The following is a 23,513-nucleotide window of genomic DNA, read 5'->3' on the forward strand; positions in this document are numbered from 1 at the left end:
ACACCGCATAACTTGTGCAAAAGCTCTGACAATATGGCGCAACGCTTACACACAAAAAAAATCTCTTTCGCAAAATAAATTACACCGGGCAAATCAAAGCACAGCCGTCAAAGCAGCCGAGAGAGAAACACGTCGTTGATAAATTACCCGCTAATCGTCTATTTACATTAAGCCTGTCAGCTAAAGAAATATCGCGCCGCTCGCACAAAAGATTCCGGCGCAGATATTATTCAAACAAATTCGTTAGTCGCAAGCCTATACAATGTTTGCACTAGAGGCCGTGTAATTATACCGATGAAGAAATACACGAAGGAGCCGCCGCGGCTGCTGCTACCCTTTATTATAATTAAAAGCGAGAACTGCCGCGAGCAACGGCTCATTGGATCGGGTAATAAAGTTTAACACGTTTAAAAAGAGTCGACTACCGACTATGCTCGTACGTCTCGCTGAGATAATGGCGCGTGAAAGACAGCCCTTTAGCGTCACGCTTAACATTAACGTATTGCGCTTCTTTCATTTCTAAGCTCTAAGGCTCTAAAATAGAGATAATTTTCGAGGAGAGAAACTGTTCTCCGGTTAGAGCAAGTGTCTCAAGGCCAAGCGAGAGAGAGCTTGCACCTGTTTCTTTAACGACTTTCATTGTTTATCAGTATAGCACAATTTTTTCGGAGCGTCAGATTTTAATATGAGATAGCTTACACGCACCTGCAATAAATCGCGAGTATTTCTATATCGCGCCTTTCATTATGTGTAGCTCTCTCGTAATGAAACCGCGAGCGCAAAGTTATTCCCCGTCGCGACGGACAATCAATCACGGCTACTTTGTAAGAGCGACTAGTAAATAACGAGTGTATTAACATGCGCGATGAGTATTAGCGAATTGAACTCTTTGAAAACGGCGCTCGATTAATGCGCGAACGCGCGCGAGAGCAACGCATAATGGGAGCAATTGACAAGAGATGATGATTTATCGTCGGCCTTTGCGTGATTCAATTCCACACACCGACACGCAAGCAATTAACGGTAGCAACTATGTGTTTTTATTTTTAATCTTTTTGTTGAAATTTTCCATTAGTCAAACAGCACCGCCGCGGCTCTATTGTGCGCGTTTTATCCGTCGATTTTCCATTCGCTCTCCCGGCGTTGAAGTCACTTTTAAATTTATGGCCCCTCGACGTTCTATAGTATAGCGTAACGATTAACCAAACCTCAAACGTCGAGAAACGCAAATACTATAAAAAATAAGAGCCGCCAAGCGCCGATCGGACTTGCATATGAGAAATCTCGCGGGGATCTCTCGCGCATCAGATATATACAGTAAACACACATAAGTTAGCGACGTGTGCGGCAATCGCTCAATCCCTCATATAAACGCTCGGCGCTCGTGTTGCGGCGATTGCTCAAAACAGCTCAGGAGAGCTGCGCGAGCGCGATAATAAGCCGCGCGCGGCCGAGAATGTGCAGACACACGGCGCCAGCGATGCAAATTATTGCGCCGGCGACGAGCTCTACGCGCTTTTCCATGTTTTTTTTTTTTTTAAATCCTTTTTCCATATACATCTATATAGGCGCAGAAGTTCTCTCGTGTACGCGTTTTAGCGAATTAATATATTAACAAGCGCGCAGTGCGGTTAATACGAGAGAGCCGAGGATGAAGGACTGCGCTTGGGAGCAGTTTAGGCATGTGCGAGAGAGTTTCTGCGGAGGCATATAAGTGAGAGTCGGTACTAATATTCTATTAATTAGCCTGTAAACTGCGCCGTTATCTCTCGGAGCATTATATGTAACTCACCCGGTTCTGAGCGGCTCGGATTTTTGAGATTCCGAATTAATCGATTACAATCCCCAGCGAGGAAAGAGAAGATTCTAAAAATACACCTTAGAAAACCACATCAACCGCAATAAATCTCGATTCGCACAATAAAGCGCAGCTCACACCTCCGACACTGAAAATCTTCACCCACTCGAATGAGCTTCAACGAACGCATCCCACGCCTCTTCCCCACGACAAGCGTTGATAATCTGTCCCGGAGGAGTCTCTCTCTCTTTCTCTCTTTTTTTCCTAAGTGAGCTTTGACTGACGAGCATTAACGCGATAGGCGAGTGTATACGCGATCGTCACGCCCGGTCGCTCGAGCGAGTAAATCAACGCGCGAGAGGGAATACGGCAATTAGCGCCGCCGCGACCGCCTCCCCGACTCTCTCTCTGTGTCCTGTACGCTATACTTGTGTACAGCAGGAGCTTTTGAGTTCGGAAATCTGGTTTTCAGAATATTTATACGCGCGACATTCTATATACCAGCGGACCGCCCGCTATCTCGATAATAATAAAATTAGATACACGTATAATTAAACGTACTTTTATTAGACCCGTATAATGTATACAGATAATAGATTTAGCGTTTTATTATAATACTCGCTTTCGCAAGCGCATGCTTGCAAAATCGGCCAAAGCGTTTGTCGCGAGTGAGTTATTATGGAATTATACAAATCGCTCGGCTGTAATTGCCTTCGATATATAATATACACCTTGAAACTACGTTCCGCGTTTTTTCCCGATACTCGCTGCATACCAGTTGCATTTTCGCGAGAGACACAATGTCGGACAAAAAAGGCACGGCCATTATATCACGTCTCGATAAAACTGAAGCGATAGTATGATTAATGAACTCCGGGATAGATTAATTATCGCGGCACGTTTGTGTGTGTCGGAGCTGTCTTTCCGCAGAGAAGAATCTTGCTCGAAAGTCGAAAACATCGAACGTATAACAGGTGGGAAAAACTCATGTACACGCACAATTGCTGACGAAAAACACGTCTCTTCAACGCTTGATAAATCTATCTAACTTCAGAAAACTTCCGGGTGTATACAACACACGGATCCGGTATATTAAAAGCCGATACGAATCGCGACACCTTCAACACGCGTAAAAGTACACATAACAATATCAGCAAAATAATATAATAATAACGCGTGCATTAACGCGTGGGCGGTGTGTCGCGCATATATTGTAAGTAATCTTGAGCGTAAAAATGCGTAAAACGCGGTGGCGCCTCTGAGGCCTTATCTCGCGGCGCGGTCTCTCTCTCTCTCTCTCTCTCTCTCTCTCTCTCTCTCTCTCTCTCTCTCTTTTTCTTTTATAATACCGGCCCAGCCCGTGCTGCGCAATAAATTCCGCATCTGCATAAACGGCGCAGCCGACGCCCATGTGTGTATAAATGCGCGAGATCGACGAAAACGTGACAAGTATTCGATTTTTCATTCCAGCGAAGTGTATAACGCTGGCGCCATTTCGTTGGGCGGACGACGCGACGCCGGGAAAGTCTTGGGGTTTACGTGCGGTTATCTAATTACGAAGTAGTTTAGATCGAGAGAGAGAGAGAGAGAGAGAGAAGCTAACTAGTTTGCAATCGAAGGCGGGACTGTAGTTTTCATTTCGTAGTTTATTCTGTTATAAATTAGACTTTATTCTCGGGGCGAAATTTACTGTATACGTAGAAGTTTCCGCTGTATATCTTACGTAAAACGAGGGAAAAAAACGCTAAACGCGGCGTGTGATAGGAATATCTCATCGCGAGGCGAAACTTTCTCACCTGCGTACGTGTTGAGCGCAGAATATTTGATAATATTTTTGCGCCAACTCTAAAAGGATACGCGTTAGATACATATTTTAACTTATATGAAATATGAGCGCGCAGCAGGAAGTGCTCTCGCGCGATCGCGCGGACTGTTCCGTTTCTGTATAAATTTGAATAATTTTATCGAATTATATAAAGCTAGATAAAGGCAATTACCGGGGCATTTTAGAGCTGAGATAATCGCGTTATTTTAATTAGTTCGACAAGAAAAAAATACACGCGGAAACTAATGCTATCAACGAGTCCTGGCATATCGGTATGGGTTTAATAACAATAAATTCTATTCTCCATACTGTATTACAACGTGACGTCCCCGACACTTAACTGAAAAAGCCAAAACTGTGTCTCAAAGTGTGCGTACGGTACTCTAACGTTGATCATTCCCCTGACACTCATAAAATCACCAAACTGCGCTCGCGCACACGGCGAATGAAGTCATTAAGCGCGAGAGAGATAAACAAATTGCTCGACCGGTCGATTACAGCAGACGAAACTCTCATCGACTTCACGACGACCACATACGAATATCTTTCTTTTTTTTTATTAATCGCCTCTTCGGTCCCACGCGTTTGATTCCGAGCTAGTATTTTATCGGGGCTGATGCTCTTAAGTAGATGTTTTATTTATTAATGGACCGTGTTTAAAAGGTGTCATTAATTTCGGACGGACACGACGCCGTGTGTGTATCGCAGGACGATTTATGGGCGTGACGCTCGAGCAGAGCTCTTGAGGAAGTGAAAAGTTATTTATCGCCCGCGACGCAAAAATCGCTTCGCTGTAGGCATATGGCATTATTCGTCGGGGGAATACAAGAGCTTTGACAATCGACGAGCGTTTATACGCTTATTCGATGGAGAAAAGCGTGTACCGGTGAGTAGATACTCCGTGTACTTATGGTCTCGTTTAGATAACGATTGTTTAGATCGTTCCTACATCACACACACTCGGGGTCGTGTAATAAACGCGAGCGCCGAGATATTTCGATTATTGAATAAAAATACAAGCGTTAAACGAGATTTTATGAAGGACTAATGGAAGTTATATCTAAAGTACAGCTCGTAAAACGAGCTTTAAAGCTTTTCGCGACATATATATTTTTGCCGAATATAATGGCTATCGCTATTTAAAGCCTCGTATAAACGTTTGTATACTCTCGACGATAAGATTTTTCCCGAAAACGATATTTATGCACTTCAGCACTCGCAGCCTATATATAATTGGCAAGCCGTATTCGTCGCATCAGCTAGCGCATTACAATCAGCCCTGCATTATATTCGCCACCGGCCTTTTCTCCGCGTGAAAAAAAAGATGCGAACAACGGCTTGTAAAGTGCGAATCAGACAGCCCACATGGGTGTATATCTATATACACACACCGGCGGGGCGAGTGTATAAGAAGAAGAATAAAAGGTCCGCAGCTTCATCGTCGCGCGAGCCGAGTAGCGCGTAGGCATATGCCGGGCAATTCATTATAACTCGCGAAAAGGTGTGGAATATTACGGCCGCCGCTGGAAGTTATGTGCTGACGGTCGGCAAGCTATATACTTGATTATGAGATATATGAAGCTGCGGTGATTTCTTTTTAGTCGCGTTTTATGTAACGCTTTTTTCTTTTATTTCTCGTGCTTCGGTAATACGCGAACTTATCGCGCTGCGTATTATTGTAATAAATTTTTGCATCTTCGTAACGGTTCACATTCAAAAACACACCGCGATATCGGTGTAAACATCCGACTCGCTCGTTTATTTTTCGCAATATCGCACCTTTCAATTCCTTATCGGCGAAGTTTTAACAAAAAACCGAAGCGCGAAGCGCGTCCTTATTGAAACTCGTTCGCGCCTTGTAAGCCCGTATTAACCGATTTTTGCCGCTGCGGTGCATGTCGCGTTCTCCAGAGTAAAAAAACAAAGCAGAGCACAAGTCGAGACATATTTCACGAACGTCGAAAAAACATCATTCAAAAGGGAGCTCAGCCCACTACGCCACGTGTGACCTTGCCACGAGAGCCACCCACAATGTCCCTGTCGAGTCTCGCCCTTACGTGTAAGTATACCTGGTACTCTCTTCGGACCGGTATATAATGCAGTGCCTTTCTTTTGCTCCATTTCCGTCGTCTCGGGATTTAAAATAGCAGCGGCGGCGGCTCTCGTGCGCGTGCATACATCACGGATTTTCGACGAGAGCTTAATATACATATCGAAGTGCTGCGCCGCGCGTATAATGGCTTGATTTTCCCTTTGTGAGCTTCGGGGGAACTGAGTTTGTAAATTGTTTTCGGTTATATAGAGTCGTTGCGTTTAATTTTGGTTCGAGTATGAGGGCTGATGGCTATTATTAAAGGGCGAACGGGTCTGCTGCAGAGCGATTTATTCGCTCGTAATGTAAATTGGTTATTTTGAGCAATCAATTTGTTGAGAACGATTATAACGTTTGACTTTCTTCAAAAGTCCAGGAAGCAACCGCGCAACACAAAACCCGCTGCTCAATAAACCGAGAACACGAGTTGTCCGCTTAATTTTTCTCCACCTCGTATACCAGGCCCAGGGAGAGTGAGCCGCGAGAGCAGACATTAAAAAGGTCAACTTTATCGTTAAATCCTCAGTGTCTTAATTCCTTTCATAACCCAGACGGCAAAGAGCAACGAGAAACACTCGCCGCGCTCGATCGTCGCTATATATATGTATGTAATATCGTCGAAGCAAACACAACCATAATTTTCGCCGCCGCGATACTACGCATAACGCGCGGCGCGCAAAGAGCCGATAAATCAAGAAAAGCGCACCTTTATGTGAGCGCAATTAAAATCGCGCAAACTCGTCCCGCCAGCGCCGTCTGCATGTGTATATGCTGGGCAGAGAACGAAGAAAAAAACGAAGGAATTTATCGATGGCCTCGTGATTTATCAAGTTTTGATCGGTAATCGGAAGCGCCCTTTTTGCCCAGGACGACTTTTTATACGATATTTATGAAGTGTCGCGCGCTGATCGAATTGCGCGCTTTGTAATCGGTTGTTATCTATTTTTCGTTATACGTTATCGATCGCGGGACGTTAGTGGGTCGCGGATTTCGTTTGATTGGATTCCATGGCGCCGTGTGCTATGTATGTTATACACGGGAGATATATGCGAGGCTCGACGCTGCCAAAGTGGCTTTTCGATTTCGATGCGCTATTAGCGTGCGTTACATGGCTGGGAATTTCAAAAGTGCTCGTCGACATTACCGAAGCCGTTTATTGCTCCGGATATATTCGCGCAGTTATATATTTTGGAAAAATCGATGACGAAGCTTACTCGTTGCGAGATGAATCGTTGATGTACGACGTAGTTGAAACTCACCTGTAACATAAAGAAATAACGCTTATTAATGAATATACCATAATCCACACAGGGGAAAAAGGATAAGTAGGCATCAATATCGCGTATACGCGCGCGTTACTTCGATAAAGCAAACAAGTTTATATTCAGAATAGAATTATATCGTTTAAGCAGACAACTTAATAAGCAGTGCCGGCAATCGATACCCGACGTTTCAATATTTCACACACGTATATGTATATATGTATATACTCCTCTCTCTCTCTCTCTCTCTCTCTCTCTCTCTCTCTCTCTCTCTCTCTCTCTCTCTCATCTCGACGAGGCTGCACTGCACGAGAGGGCTGTACAACACGTATGATGCGTGCGTATATAGTAAAGGGCAGAGCGCGATTGCAGCGCGGACTTCCCCGCTTTATAATGTCCGCGCGTTTGAGCCTCGTAATTTCAGTCTTGGAATGCCGTTAATTGGCCATATGCAAATACCCGGATCAATCCACTAGCCGCGCGACTCTCTTACCTATTTACCGGATCGACGGCGCCGCGCTAGTTTCTTATACACACTCACACACACATATACTCTTTTTTTCCCACATACGTACTATATGTCCACAAGCGAGCGAATGCGCATACACATAGATTTTCCACTGTCGATATCTAATCGATTGATATTTCCTCGAGTCGATATGTCAATTTGTAAACGCTGCGCTTACTTTCGCGCGGCGCTACGATATGTAAGAGCTGACAAAAGCGTTTGCCGGGGAATAAACAGCAGCTGCATGGCGGTATGGTGCAGGAGCTCGATGTTGCGCGTAGGCGTTCATTGACGTACAATTAGCCGTTAGAGTCGCGTTGATTATCGGCTCCGCTGCTTTATGAACTGTTCGATCGGTGTTTATGCTGTTGGCTGTTTCGTGGTGTGGTAAATCAGTGGTATCTCTTAGCTATACAGCAGGTATGGGTTCTAATAGGTGGAGATTAATTTACTGCAGTCGAACGAAGTGTCTGCGGGAGTTCAAGAGTAATTAGTGTGATTTCTGCTTGGTATATGATTTACTATATATGGAGCGAAAGAATTCAACGTAATTCCAGACATTCAACAAAACAAGGAGAAAACACACGTATCCGTCAATTTCTACATAATACCAAGCCGATATACCCAAGCGATAACAAAAACGGCAATTTAACTCTCTCAAAGGAGAAAGCCCGTAAACGCGCGTAATTCAAGCTTCCAAAAACACCGGCAACTATACATTTTCCAACAACGTCAACCCTAATCTCGATCTCCTCCAAATGAAGTCATATCGCCTCCCCGTCATCCAAACTCGCCGACGAGCTTTGCACAGACTGCAGTCGCGAGAAAGAAACTCTCATCTTGATCTTTGCCGCAACAAATTACTCTATTCATCGAGATTAGCGAGTAGCGATCCTACTCGTCGCGGAGAGAAATTGCCGCGTATCTTTACGAGACGCTCGTTTGTATAGTTATATACGCAGCGCCCGTACACAGCGCAGAACAAACTCGTTCCGTCTCTTTATCGCTCGTTATGCGTTTGGCAACGATACGATCTCTCGACTCCATTGGCGCTTTTTCGCGGGAACGACTCTTTCGAGGCAAGTGTACAGTGTATATTTTCGCGTGAACGCAGGAAGTGCTCTCGCGTACGGGCGGATGCGTTTGACAAATTAATGCGCCGATGACACGCGACCGACTGATCGATCTTTGAACGAGTTTTTTTTTTTTGTTTTGGTTGATTGAGAATTTATTATACAAAACGCGAGTAAAAGTCGACGCGTAGCGATGCTATTTTTTATGCCGGCTTATTTAACATAGAGTTTCAAAACATTCACACAGCGCTGCCGTCTGCGTCAGGTGGGAAAACCGAGTGTATTAGTAATCGACGCGGAAAAAGCGCCGATAAAAAATACCCCGCGTAGCAAAAACACTCACTCTGGCCTGATTCGCGAAAATACAGTTGAAAAAGCTCGCGGCCCGCGGCCTTGAGGATATAAACAAACTATTCAGCGGTAAACAACTCTAATCGAGATATAGAGGAAACAAGAATCGAAAAATATCGTTCCCGAGATTTCGCGGAGCTAATCCTAATCCTCTAGTCTCTCGTCGTTTTATGTTCTCTACTTGAATTTTGTTTCCATCCGATCGCTATACAAGCGCACACATACTTTCCCGCGCGCGGCGAATCAATTTTATGGCTACTTGTGTTTCCCGCGCGCGGCGATAAAGCTCTACGGCGATGTTTTAACGATTCTCTCTAGCGCCCTCGCGAGCGATTTGAAAAATGTAGGTGCACACGCTTGTAGATCGATAATGTTGTAAGACTTGTATACGATTCGACGAAAGGCCGTTTGATAATGTATTGCGCCGCAGTAGGTTGACCTGTAGAGATTTAAATATCGGTGCAGCGGCATGTGTTTTGTCGAGTGTACGCGAGGTGAGCAAACATGAATAGAAAATTTTCTCCGAGTCATTACAAATGTTTACCTGGAATTCTCGATCACGAGCCGAGTTTTGACGGTCTAGACGAGTTTTTACCCTCGGTAATCGGACGTTTACTGCCGCGCGACTATAACGATATTTCATCCGCGGATACTGGGAGCGAGAACTCGGAGTTTAGACTTTTATAATATCGATAGATCGCTGACGAGGAAAACCTGATCGTTATATATAGACTCGAGCCTCGTCACACTCGGTGCAGTATATTGTGTAAACGGCTGCACAATTAATTTATCTTCGAATTCAATTCGCGCAATTGCACACGTCGAGCTTTAATTAACGACCGAAAAACCGCGTACTGGCGGTAATAATCAATTTCCTCCCCCCTTTTTTTGTCAAAGGACCGTAATAATTAGAGTCGTCGAAAAAGAATACATTCATCAATTCTGTCTCGTGTAAAACCTCGGGATATACTTAATTAAGTACTCTTTCTCTCTTTCTCTCAAGAGAGCTTTAATGAAGAAAAACACGGAGACGTTCGCCCCCCGCGGCGAGAATAAACGAAACGTGCCACATCGAGCAATTTGACTAACAGCTCGTAAAAGAATCCCGCGAATATAATGCGATCAAGTGCATCATATGGGCTGGAGAACAAAAGGAGAATGCGAGAGATTCGCAGAAATTGGACTGTCAAAATACGGGCTCGAGCGCAACAATTGAGATGATGCGGCGGCTCGCGATGAAAGAGAGAGAGAGAGAGTCCTGGCGCCTGCAATTTATCGTGTGCGATATAATTTTCGGACATTTGGTCCCTGATGGCAGTTGAAGAAATAATAGCCCACGAGATTACAACACAGACATAGCATGAGCGATCCAAGCAGTAGGACTAACAACATGTTAGACACAGTTTTGGCATAGGTGGCATACCGCTATATGCAAACTTGGTGCGCGGATCAACGTTCGGAAAACAGGAATGTTCCAACGCGCCACCTATCTTCTTTTGCTCAGGCCACGAAGACGCAACATTCGAAATTAATTTTTAACTCACCATCAGAATCGCTGCTAATCATCGTAATGTCCTACATATAAAATTACGTCACTCCAGAAACCCAAACAAGAACCGCAAGTATCTCAACGTTAAAAAAACTCGTCCTACATTTACACGCAAATCCAAACACGACAAAAAAAGCACATTCGGAATCGAAGCTCTTCCCAATCGTGTAATAATAATTCGCCTCGAATATAAGCATCAGCCGCAATTATAAGCCTCTATATAAACAAACCTACTCGTGCGCGCGTCATTGGCGCGAAAAGAAATCCAAGTGTGTTTGTCTACATCATAATTGCGCTTCGAATGTATAACCGACTAGGAAGATGCGCATCGTCGGTATATACATATACGTTTTATAATGTGTTCTCGCGCGCGTGGATTAAACGGGATGACCGAGCGGATTTCGACTATATATACAAGCACACGTACACACACGAGCAGCGAGGATTTTCGTGGACACATCGAGAAGTACTGTATATACACAGCTCCTTGGAATTATAATCGCGCGACTACGTCGAGCCTCGAGTACGTTGACACATAATAAGTAACGCGCGCGACGCGAAATTATAACTTTCACGCCTCGCGCGCGGCTAATCGCGTGATTTCTTCTTCTCGAAAGGTTACGACAGTGTGCTGTATAGCGTCGATCCATTTTTTCACGGTATATGCGATGGAAGAAGCTCTCGACGCCCCCGCTATATATAAGTATGCGTATGTGCGTTTGAGCAACTTAGGCTTGTATATGGCTTCATTATGTGCGTGAAAGCGCGCGTGTGTGTTTTATCGCCTAATGGCGGGGATAATCGCCGAGTTTACTGCTATTGGGGAATAAATCGAGACTAGCGCGGTGAGTATGGGTTCTCGTGGGGAATTAATTTGACGATCGTCGTCGTCGATGGCGATTATGGGTTTAGCATTCCTCGACGCTGGCACGTGCTTATTGAATGATGTAACCGAAGCTTGGCTTGCCTGATTTTTATAAAACTCATAAAATAAGAGACATTCGCTTATTATAAGGCCAAAGCTTGTCTCCTCGCTCGCGATATAACACAGGTGTGATTTCTCGCCGCGAAACCCCGCGCACACTTATCTCTCCCCCTCCTGATGTACATTGTATATATATGTATATATATAAGCTCACCTCGTTATACGCGGCCGCGTGTGTGCGCCGAAAAAGCCAAGCGCTTCCGCGCGAGACGCCGACCGTGAAATTCGAGAGGGAAAAAAGTAGTCTCGGGATATAAAAACGAGCTGCAGCGAATCCATCAAGATTAAGGGGACGTGCAAAGTGCGTTTTATATTATATGCAGCAAGAGAGAGCGGCGGGGCCTTTCACCGGGCGAGATTCGAGACGGCTACGCCCTCGTGAACTCGCGAGCCGAGCTGTCGGTTTTGTAGAAAAGGAGGACTAATCGGGGAGATTAGTCCGAGGGGGATTTTTTCGGGTGAGACTACTGGTTATGTGTCTTCTGGATGATGGTGGATTTTTACTCGGATAAATTTTGGTACGATATGTTTTATAATTTTAGAAATTAATGCTAATCGAGATTCTTCTATCGTATAATAATTTGCGGATTTCGTAAGTGTACCAGAGTGGCTACGGGTAATGGAAGTCGGCAATGTTTACAGATTGCTTAAATGTATTGGACAGAATATCGAGACACGTGGGATAGCGCACGGTTATAAATACACAATTTATCGCGAATAGCCATGTTAACATTTTTTCCTCTTTACCTAAAAGAAGCCATTCGTAGGCTAACTGAATTTTCAAACGCCATCCTAATGGACCAATGGATAGTTTAGTAAAACAAGTTCTCCGCAAGTTGTGTTACAAATCCAATAATTTTATACCAAAATAGCTCATCTCTAATAAATATTCACCGTAGAAAGCAGCGGGTCCTCATCGCAGCGCAAAATATTCCTCCCGCGGCATCGTATCAGTCGAGGCCACACACGCGCTCGGTATCCTCGGGCTAAGGCTAACTCGCGAGTTCGCTGCACGCCTGGTCAATAAGGAATTTGCGAGCCGCGTTGCTGCAGCAGTCGCAGCTCGCGTAGACAAAATATCAGCAGAGCCTTGAACGCTATACGGATGATCTCGGAATGTAAGCATTAATTATTCTTAAATTTTTATTCATTACAACAATCAAATACCTTTGTAATATAAAATCGATATTTGCTTTACACAGGTACGCGGAATCCGTTTACAGAGCCGATTATAGGTCGGTTTTGCATTCGTCGTTTTATATTTCGCCCGTTCCACCCTCGACGAGTGTATATTCGACGTTTCGGTTGACGGCCTGCTCGAGTTTCAGAGCGAAACGTTTTGAGTTGTCGGGCCGAGCATAACGTCGCCTGCACTTTCGATAGCCTGCTTCGAATGACGGATTTCGAATGGAATTCGATTGGCGAGTTTCCGAACCCCACGAATGCGTTCAACTACGGCATAAATATTATCGTTCGAACTTAATGAAAAAATCTTTATCCTTTATACTCAAGTGGCTGTTGAATGTGAGGCATATTCGCTGACGGAAAGATTATCAATGAAGTTTGATCGTTCGATAAACATATAGCAGCAAGACAAGACACCGAAGAGTCACGTTCTTCAAACCGTCGACGGACGAGTTTTGATTAGCTAGATCAATTCTCATCCGAAGCCTTTTTCATCGATCACAGCTCCGCAGAGTAAATAAATATACGTCTCCATCCCAAGTGCTTACGTTTATGCCAACGTAGTCACTGCGCGATCGAGTGACAAGCGTCGTTCTCTATCGAATTACACACACACATGCCAGAGTTCAACGAACACGCCGAAGAATAATTAATTTAAAAACAATAAAAGACTCAACCGACAAAAGGATTCTCCGACTGCAAACCCCCTCGACATTATGCGCATCTCGCGAATAGCCTCGAGCAGTCCGAGTCATGCAGCAATGGAAGAAGCCCATACGTCTCGTTCCCACAAGTCGGTGCTTTTTTCCATTTCAACTCGCCGACGACGAGGACGACTCGCGCTGTATTCCAAGTCCGCACACGGCTGGCGCACGTATGTACTAATTGCACTAATGCGTCGCGCTGTTTGCTCGATGCGCTTCCCGATGAGGACTCCCATGACAAAACACTCGACTCGCCTCGCGGCTTCTGCTGCTGCCAAGGGGTCGAACGTGGACTATTTGCTTTTGGGCTTTTTTTTTTTGTTTTTTTGTTCGGCGCAGTGTGTGGTATGCCTTTTGTTTGAGTTTTTGTACAGGATTTCTTCCGATGCGGGGAATACTCGATAAAATTATTATAAATAAACGAAGTAGCCGTGTGCACGACGAGTTATGGTGGAGAGAAGAAAAGATGTGTACGGAACTTAAAAAGCCTCAATTATAACGCTACGGCAAACACGTTTAATTTGAATCGCGCTAATTGCCGGAGGTCGTAACTGTATACGCGCATACCTATACACATAACCGAGATGCCATATTCCACTTTGGCGTTTTATACAAGCACGAGATATACCATAACCGGATAACGCGCAGACTGCATTATATCGCGTGTGACAAAAGCCGATCGCGACAAAGTAGCAGAGTTATTCATTAACATCAATTCGAGAATATGTAACATTGTAGCACTCGCTGATGGGAAAGTCTCACCTCTTCGGTCGTCATATTTGCAGGCGCTTCGCGAAGAACGTGCGCCTCTTCGTATATTTTCAGAAACATTTAGTGCAGCGACCAGCAACGACAATCGCGAATACATAGAAATGTTGCGTAGGTGTGCAGTTTGCCAAATTGGACGCGTGTGAACCTTTTGGCACGCGACGACGACAGACATACGTTTATTCCGAGTGATTACACACACTCGCTGGGCCATTTGTTTACCACCGGATAACTGGGCTATTATATCGTTGATTGATACCGTTTAGCGAATATGTGTGCCAGTGCAGCGCTCTCTCTCTCTCTCTCTCTCTCTCTCTCTCTCTCTCTCTCTCTCTCTCTCTCTCTATTTATACGACAGGCATCCGCGGGTAAACAGATTTGTTCGAGTCCTCGTTTCAGTCGACAGTTATTAGTAATTGTCATGATTTGGAAAACAATGTAACCGAAATGTTAGAGATCGTCGACAAACAAGCCTTACATAAGCTGAAAGGCAGAACGAATCCGATATCGAACCGCGTCGAGCTCCACCCGTGATCGACACGGCGGACGAAGCCGACAATCGGATACACAACGTTATATATGTATATACTCGATGCACCGGTTGAGATAACGCGAGACAGGCCGTGAAACGCGAAAATCCGCAGCGGATCTGAGCATATCGATCATGCGCGTGAAACGGAATTATAACAAGGAGCCGGTTGAAAAAAAACACCACACGTTCGCGCGTGAAGTGCAGAAGGAATAGAAGTCGGAGTTGTCGCGCGAGACGAGAGGGCGAAAAAATGAACAAAGAGTGCACCGACACGGTGTGTGCGAGAGAGCCAAGTGGCGCGTGCAATATCGATCGCTCGCGTCAGGGTGCTTGTCGCTCGATTTTGAAGGTCGGTTATCGGTTTTATTTCGAGATTTATAATATAATCGAGGAAAAATTATGGTAGTGTTATAGCCGACCGAACGGGAATGAGAGTCGAGGAGACGCAACGGATTACGGTAATATACGCAAGCGTCCCACTCTGCACATCTATGTACATACGCAGAAAACGTGAATAAAGGGGAGAAAAAATCGCGCGTGTGCGCGGGCGAATCGAGAGTAGCCGGCGGCGACGCGATATTCGATTTATGTATACATTCAGTGGTGTGCGGCGGCGGCTCTCTTTTCTCTCTTGTTTCGACGCGCGCGTATATGTGTACCCGGGGAGGACGACGGCGCCAAGATAAACCGGTTTAATAAATAGAGACGAGATATGTACGCGCGACGAGCCACCCGCCTCCGTTAGAAACATTCGGAAACGTAAATGTATAGAAGTAACGGAAGCGTCGTCTGCAAGCTTCCTCTCCATTATGTATACGTGTATGTGATGTGTGATCTTCTTTTTCCGATGTGGACTTGTTTCGTCTCGACGTTACGGGCTGTATCTTGGAGTAAGTGTGCGCGAGTGACTGGAAATCGGATAGAGCGGGGAGAGAACGAATAATGAGAACACGGCGATTCGGTTAGTTAAGTTTTGCGATTGCTGGAGTTTGATGGTTGTGGATTTAGAGACGAAATTTAACGGACGGTTGTGGTCGTTAAGTTTGGTAAGTAGTTTTGGGAGCAAAGCTCGAATCGAGACTCGTCCTGTTGTATACACGTATTGAGATGAGACAATCACTAGGATGGAAAAGCCGTCTTTATCCTTTATGTTTATAGAGGTACACGACGTCGAGTTTTTATATGGGTCAGCGCGTTGTAATGAATTGAATGAATTATTCAGAAAAGGATCGGCAGCGATGTGATCAGCATTATTTCGAATGAATAAAATCAAGTCCGCATCATATTACACAATAAGAATAAAAATTTATAATTTTTCGAACCATCTATACACCAAATACACTCATCCAACTAAAAAAAATCCTCCTAATCAAAGCGTACACCCACAACGATTCCTCGCTCCAACCCAAGAGTATACTTAGCCTTTTCCACGCTGTCCTTGAATAAACATCCTCATACGTCGTGGCTCTCGGAGAAAACGAGCAGCATACACATCGCGTATAATACACAAGATAACGCAAATTCCCATACAGGCTATATCTCGTGTCGAGTCATCGCGAAGATGTAGTCATTTCTTTCTTCTCCCCCTGGGCCAAGAGATCACCACGGGGCAATTCAATTTCCACGGGGTTGGCTCTCGGTCTCCATAAATGTGTCACTTTCCCTTTCTTTATTGCTAATTGCCGACCTCGCGGTGAGGAAGCCGACGAGCATTCGATTTACGACAATGTGCCGCTGTGTCCGCAGCCCGGGGAGGGCCGGATTTGTTTTTCGAAAAATTATACATATTGCGCGCGAGGCAGAATTTTCTCGTACGAGTCTCGCCTAAACGATTCTTACGAAGTGGCTTTTTTTCGTTGTCGTCGCGAGGACACTACGTTGCGTAAGTTACTTTTATTGCAAAAGAATAGTAGTGGGTGAATTTTTTCTTCTCTCTCTTTCCGTTCTAGCCCTGAGCTAATTTAATTGGCTTTTTCTCCTATAGCCAATTCCGCGCGAATGGACGCACGGAGCTTTATAGAATATACTCCAGCGTCGAGAAAACGGTATTTCAGAAATATAATAAAAACGTCATATTGATTATGATTTACGAGACCGCCGCAATATTCAAAACGTCAATACTGTAACTTAGTTGAACCATATAATACGCCTATGCGTCTAACTTTCGTTCTCTCTCTCTCGGTATTGTCGCGTTTAATTCAATATAAATTCAAAAATATCGCAGACACTCACCGCGGCGAGCAGAATGCATAAACAAGCTCAGCGTTGCAAAATCCCCCGTCACACCCATTATAAGCTCGTCGTAACATTTAACGTGCTGCGTTATATAAACAACAAAATGAAATTTTCCTATTCCAACGCTTACTTATATCATATTGTACAAGGCTATACTCAGCCGAGCGAGAAAAGCTCGTCCGCGGCGACGACTTATTTTGGCCGCTGCTGGTGCGACAGAAAGAGAGAGAGAGAGAAAAGAAAGCGAGAACAAGAAGGATGAAAGAAGAAAGTGCACGAGACACATACGGGACACGTATATATAAGCAACTGTCGCAAGCTGCGCCGGCAGGCGTTATAAAGACGCTATACGACGACGCGTCAACTGACGTCTTGGCACGAGATCTGAGTGAGAGAGGAACACAGACGTTGGGAATATAAACGGCTTCACGTGTGGCCTTCGCTGATTTTCCGCGGAATTAACGACGCCGGGCCGGCTATTGGGAAATTGACGGGGTGGCAGAGAATTGTTGTATCGTTTTGTTTACGCGGTGGAGTACCGATTCTATTTTCGCGAAGTGTGATCCATTTAGAAAGCTCTCATTATGCTTGATACAGTGTAATATCTGATTTTAATAAATAATGCTGCGACGAGCGCGTTATTAATAACAAATTGGACATCGCGTTGACGCCATTAGAGTCATCCCCTCGACGTAATTACCATGTCGGAATAAATATGTAAACATAAGCGAAGCTATTAAGATGAATGAATAATATTTTCCAACTGTTTGCGTCTATATCCTCGCAATATACCGCAACGCTAATAATACGATGAACGTCGCAGTCTATTGCCTATACATGCGCTGCACCGACGTGACTTACCGGCGTTTTCCATTCAAAACAATTCAATAAGAAAAAGCTCCTCGGGATTTACCGCGAATAATTGTCAATAGCACGTCGCCACTGCACACTTGTACAAATCATCATACGCAGCTTTCAACAAAACAAACACGTTCGACACTTCGACAAATTATTTATCCAATAAACAAAAATTTCAATCGCGTAACACACGTTGCATAAGACAACTCGACTAAGGAATTCATAAGCGCACGAGTAATTCGCGAAAAAAAAATTATTAATTTCGCGTCGGCGCCAAGAACACGGACAGCGAAGTTCATCGAAATCCTCGCGAAAAACATGACGCAACGCACCGGCGTATATAACTCACGCATACCGCGCGGGAATCTCAATAAAACGAATTATCCGCCGTTTTACAACCCATAACGTCGCGCTCGAATCGTCTCGCGGGAAAATTGAATTTTCAATCGTCCCTCTCTCTCTCCCGCTCGATTATTTAAAATTTATTCGCGATTTCTCACCTCGCCTAGAGAGAAAGAGGCAAAAAAATCGCCTCCGGTATATAATACATCCCGGCGCACTAGCCATTCACGTCCCACGATATTTATGAATTCCCGTCATACGTAGCCGGGAGTCGTGAATCACGCGGCGCCTGCGAGCGCAAAAAAAAGTCGCCGGTTTAATAGAGAGCCCCTTCCCGCGCTTTTCCTATGCATGTGTGCGGGGATCACATGGGCGTGTGTACAGTTGTCCTTACTCGATTATCATTGCGAGCGGCCACCGCAAATCATCGACTCCCGGAGGCGGCGGCGACGGTAGAAGAGACAGAGAGAGAGAGAGAGACAATTAACGTCTCTTTCGCGGCTATTACGTATGGCAGCCACCGTGCACTTTCCATTGTGTTATTAATACGAGCGATGTGATTCTTTTTTTTTCTCTTTTTCTATTTTCGTTGGACCGAGTACAAGGGGATAATCGCGAATAGTAGGTCAGAAGTTATAGATCTGTTTGCTCTGTCTCTATCTGTTTGAGTGGCGCGCGGTGATGTAAAATTTTCCCGGTTTACACGAGACGTAGCACACACTCGATGATTCAATTCTGTAAAGTCTTTTGTTTTTAGAAGAAAAAAACAAGCGCGTAATATAATCCAAAAGTTTTATTCGCGCGGAGAATTTAGCGCCTCGTAAAAACGCGCCGATGTTTTCTCATTACCGCGGAGAGCTCGTCGGCGCTAGCGGGAAAATGCAAATTTCTTTGACAAATAGCTTCGCACCCTTTTTGCGGGATTAATTTATTCGCGCCGCACTTCGCCCCAAGTCCCCAAAAGAAGCAATTTTCGAAAAAGCAACCCTTGCCAATGTCCACATACGGATGCTGTATAAGACACTCGAGGATCGCGGTGAACTAGTTTGGCTTTTACGCCTTGTAGGCGCTATATATATATATATATATATATATATATATATATATATATAGGTGATTTTATATGATGGCGATCGTTATGCGATTTCCTATGCGCGCGCCTCTCTCACTCGGGGTCGAAATTACGCAAGGACGCGGCATAAAAATGCCGAGACACGTCGTAAAGAGTTTCGTGTAATAAAACGCTAACGGAATTCTCCTATAAGCTATACGCCGGCGACGCGATGCACGAGTATATATATAAGCGCGTGATTGAATGTCGAGTTTCACGTGTGCGCGAGGATTGAATTAATAAGCAATGAAATTATGATTCATTATCGTGAGTTGTCGGCGACGTGGTATTTTTTTCAAATTTTATAATCTGATCCGGAATTCTGCGGGGAACATATACTCTCTCGCGTGCGTTGCCCACATATCTGAGAATTATCCTATATACAGGCGCGGACGGATGACCTGATTCGGCTTTGATCCGACCGCTCTCGTAAATAAATTATAGCTATATATATGTATATATACATATATCCAGACCATTAATTTTTCCTCAAACGCATCTGCGCGATCGCATCTGTCCTCGCAGTAATGCTCCTAATCAAACTACCCGCGACCCTCGATTCTACGTACGCGATATCTTATCTCACCGTTTAATCGAGCGTTCTCCGCTTTTTCCTACAATGTATAACCGCACGGTGTCAGTATGATTTATCGACTCCGTTTGAAAACGCACACACACGCACGGACCATTAATTCAGAGGCGCAATATTCGCTAATTAAGACAGCCGTCTCGCACGCAGTCGAGAGATCGGTAATGGGACAATGTGGCAGTTACATACTCGGCGCGAAAAATTCCTCGTGACACAGGCGCTTTGATCGAACAAAAGCGCGAATGGAAACCGATCGCGATCGATGCCGTGAGGGAGAAAAGTGTCCTGGCCCAGGTGGGCGCGTGCGCCAAAGCCGGGGTTAAGGATCAGAGCGCCTGCGACGCCTGTTTCATTGTCGCGCTGTTTATGTGTGTGTGTGTGTGTGTGTGTGTACGACACGCTTCTGTGTATTATACCGGAGAAAGACTTTTCCTCCGGTAGGGATTTTCACGGCTTTTATACACACAGGGTGAAATTAGCACGTAGGGCAGTTGTTGTCGTTTCTCGGAAAAGGATTATACGAACCGCGTATCCTATTTTCTCCGTCACACTTTCTTTCCTCCCCTTTTACGAAGAATCGATCGCTCGGTATACACGGTTATAAAATAACAAACGTTTATATCTGCTCGGCGCGATAAAAGAAGAGAAAAAAAAATCGATCGAACGAAAGTATCGTGCGAACGCCCGCACTGTAGGAATGCCAAGAATGCCTTTATCGGCGTTAGTCATTAATCTCGGCATGCAAATCTCGCGCAATCATATATCAGCATTATAGATTAAGCAGCGCGTATACACACAGCTCTGGGGCTCTGCAGCACACACACCTGCTCGTCGTGCGCAAAAACGAAGCCGAGCATAGAGCTTGACGCGGTTGGCGCTCTTTGATCGGTCCGATCGAGAGGTGATCGTCCGTTGGATATTCGCCGTTATGTCCGTGTGTCTCGACTCCTTCTATTTTTCAGACCCTTAAGACACGCGCGACGTACTTTATTGGCTGAACCGGCTGCTATACAGAGATAACGTCGTATTCGGTTGCGCAACGCGACGTTTTTGTATAGATAACGATCTCGATGAGTTCTAGGAAACGATTTTCCGCTTTTTGGAGAAACAAAATCTGCGAGAAGACGTAGACAGTTCAGTGCAGCTCAGCTCTCGGCTCTTACAACTTCCTCTTCCCTCGGAGCATAATAACGATCTCATATACGCGTGGTATACCGGTCTTTCTCGGGCCGCGATGAAGTATTTTATCAATTTCAAGGCGAAATTACAGCCTCCTCGTAATAAGCTTCCCCGAAGTTGCGCGCGGCGCATACAAGAGCCGAAAACGAGCCGATAATACACGGGAAAGAGAGAGAGAGAGAGAGAGAAGAGCGAGGAGCATATAGCCGGGAGGAGAGAACAAGTATTATAAGCCTCGCGTGTGGGATGATTTTTTCGGAGGCGCGTAGGTGGTCCCCTATACTACCTTATACGCGAGCAAGCAAGCGCGCGAACGAAATCCCCGCGAAAAAAGGAGGCGCGTGGATACGCAACTTAAAGGCGAATTTACGGCCGAAGCGATCGGCTATGCAAATTAATCAGGCGCTCGTCGGAGAGAGACCGGGACGCTGATGCATAATCACGCCACATGCGGACGAAAGAGAGAGAAGTGGCGCGCAGCTGATTTTATTATATATGAGTGAGCCGGACATGGCACTTTTTATCTCGAGGAGACCGTTCGAGGAAGAGGGAGAGAGCGAAGGTGGGGTGATGGGGTTTCGAGATGCAGGGTGACGTCGTTGTTAATGTCGAGTTCTTTCAATTTTGAGCGGTGCAATCCGATAAGCGACCGTTCGTGGTAGTTTCTGGCCGGCGTTTCCGTGTGCATTTATAGCGGTGTGTCACTTATGACGAAAAACAGCCTTGTTGGGCCGCTCATGCTATAACTGCTCGAGTATTGCTAAAAAGTTTACTAATAATATAAGATACGTCTGTTGCGCCGTACACCCGCGAAGAGAAAGAATATTAAAATGGAGCACATCGCACAAGAGAGAAAGAGAGAGAGATTTAGAGCACGGAGAGCGGGTTAATTAAGCGAGAGACGGCCCGCATGGCGCCGGCGTCGCGACGCGTATTTCGGTGATTACCGTCGTTACTCGCCGCCGTACACAGCGAATGCCCCCTTGTATTTTCTTAAATATCCCCGTCCGATGACTATCTCTCCTCCTCGCTTACTTTCGCTTTCTCATCGGCGCTATACTCGCTCGTCTATCCTTAATCTCGTTAAATTCCAGCTGGACCAATTATCAAGTTTGAAGAGAGAGAGAGAGAGAGAGAGAGAGAGAGAGAGAGCGAGTTAACTTTTTTTCACCTCACATCTCCGGAATACTTTTATCATACTACTTTGTATGATAATTCCTCCCCGTCATCAGCAGCGGACAGGAATTCCAGAGCAAATCCCAGAAGAAATATACACGGACACAAAACCGCGCCCCGACACAATGGGCTCCAATTTAGCGGTCTCTCTCCCTCGTCTCTCTCAGCTCTCAAATAAGCCTGATTAAATCGGACGCTAAACCGGCTTATTAAACACAGTCTTCGGAACTTAATTACCCCGACCTCCGCGCGGCGCTATTCACCTATGCATTTTTTCATAGCGTGGCTTTATACCTTCGCGAAGGAGTATAAGAGAGAAAATCGAGGACTATAACACACCTACACCTATTCTCGTGCGGCTGAGGCGTCCGGCGCTGTTTTGATAAGACGCGCGCGTGGGGGGGATATAGTATTTCAGTCGCGAGACGACGACTCTCCTCCTTTTTCCTCGTCTCGACCGCCGCCAGTTCATCTCTCTCTCTCTCTCTCTCGCTTCCTTTTGCCCGTAAACGCCAGAGTATGAGGTATATATCCCTCTCTCTTGGCTTCTTTTAATTGCCCGCTTATGGCGTTTGCTGCGATTTGAATTAATTAAGCAAAAATGCAGTCCGCCACGATGAAAGCGCGTTGGGTTGCGCAACGGATGCTCGAATCGCGGCGCCGATAATTATCGATATATTTCACCGCGCGCGCGTGTATAATAGAAAGCTGCTGTGCGTTATTTATTTATTAACTCCTGCATATATGCACACCGCTTTATTTATACCCAGCTCGTAATTCCTCTTTATATTTAAATCCTCGTTTATCCATCCTCTTATATCACAGCCTCTTTCGACGACGTCCATTATCGGCCGCAGACACTTGTGCGCTCGTAACGATGTTTTTCGCGCGCTGTATAACACGCTTTTTTCTCGCCAGAGAGAGATCGCGTCCGATTATTCTTTTGGCAGCTGAGGGAGACGCGGCGCGGGAATTTCTCTAAAACCACTGATTCACGACGGCGAGACGCACCGAGAGACGGAACTGAAAATAGGTTTTATTTGCACGACTCTTATTGCGGGTGGCAAGAGTCTCGCGCAAGCCAACTACTGTCACGATCTCTATACTGTCATGTGTCGGAGGAATATCCGCGTTGCGCTTCTGTGCGAGTCTCGAATTTGCGGATGCGATTGTATTTTTAACGGGAAAGTTTATCGAATTCGAAAAAAAACTATTAAATAACGCCGACTTAGCTCTCGCAAGCTCTTTGAAGTTAAAAGCTGCGATTCGATATATGTATATACAGCGCCGCGGGATATGCGCATGTGTGTATCTTATGGCCTGACGTCATATAATAGAGCGATAAATTCGAGGCGAGGGGTTTACACAGTGTCTTGAAAAAATAAGGCGAA

At 45.3% G+C, this 23,513-nt stretch overlaps 1 protein-coding gene and 1 long non-coding RNA gene across 2 annotated transcripts in view; one reads left to right on the plus strand and one right to left on the minus strand.

Moving 5' to 3' along the window:
* LOC107980723 overlaps nucleotides 1–23,513 on the minus strand; it is a 55,563-nt gene that overhangs the window by 24,605 nt on the left and 7,445 nt on the right. The gene's annotated exons all lie outside the window — the stretch shown is intronic.
* On the plus strand, nucleotides 12,078–13,313 carry LOC116416415. Its single transcript, XR_004226850.1, has 2 exons — nucleotides 12,078–12,561; nucleotides 12,646–13,313. It is a non-coding gene; the product is annotated as an uncharacterized LOC116416415 (long non-coding RNA).

This window comes from Nasonia vitripennis, chromosome 2 (assembly GCF_009193385.2).
Source record: "Nasonia vitripennis strain AsymCx chromosome 2, Nvit_psr_1.1, whole genome shotgun sequence".
Lineage (NCBI taxonomy): Eukaryota > Metazoa > Arthropoda > Insecta > Hymenoptera > Pteromalidae > Nasonia > Nasonia vitripennis.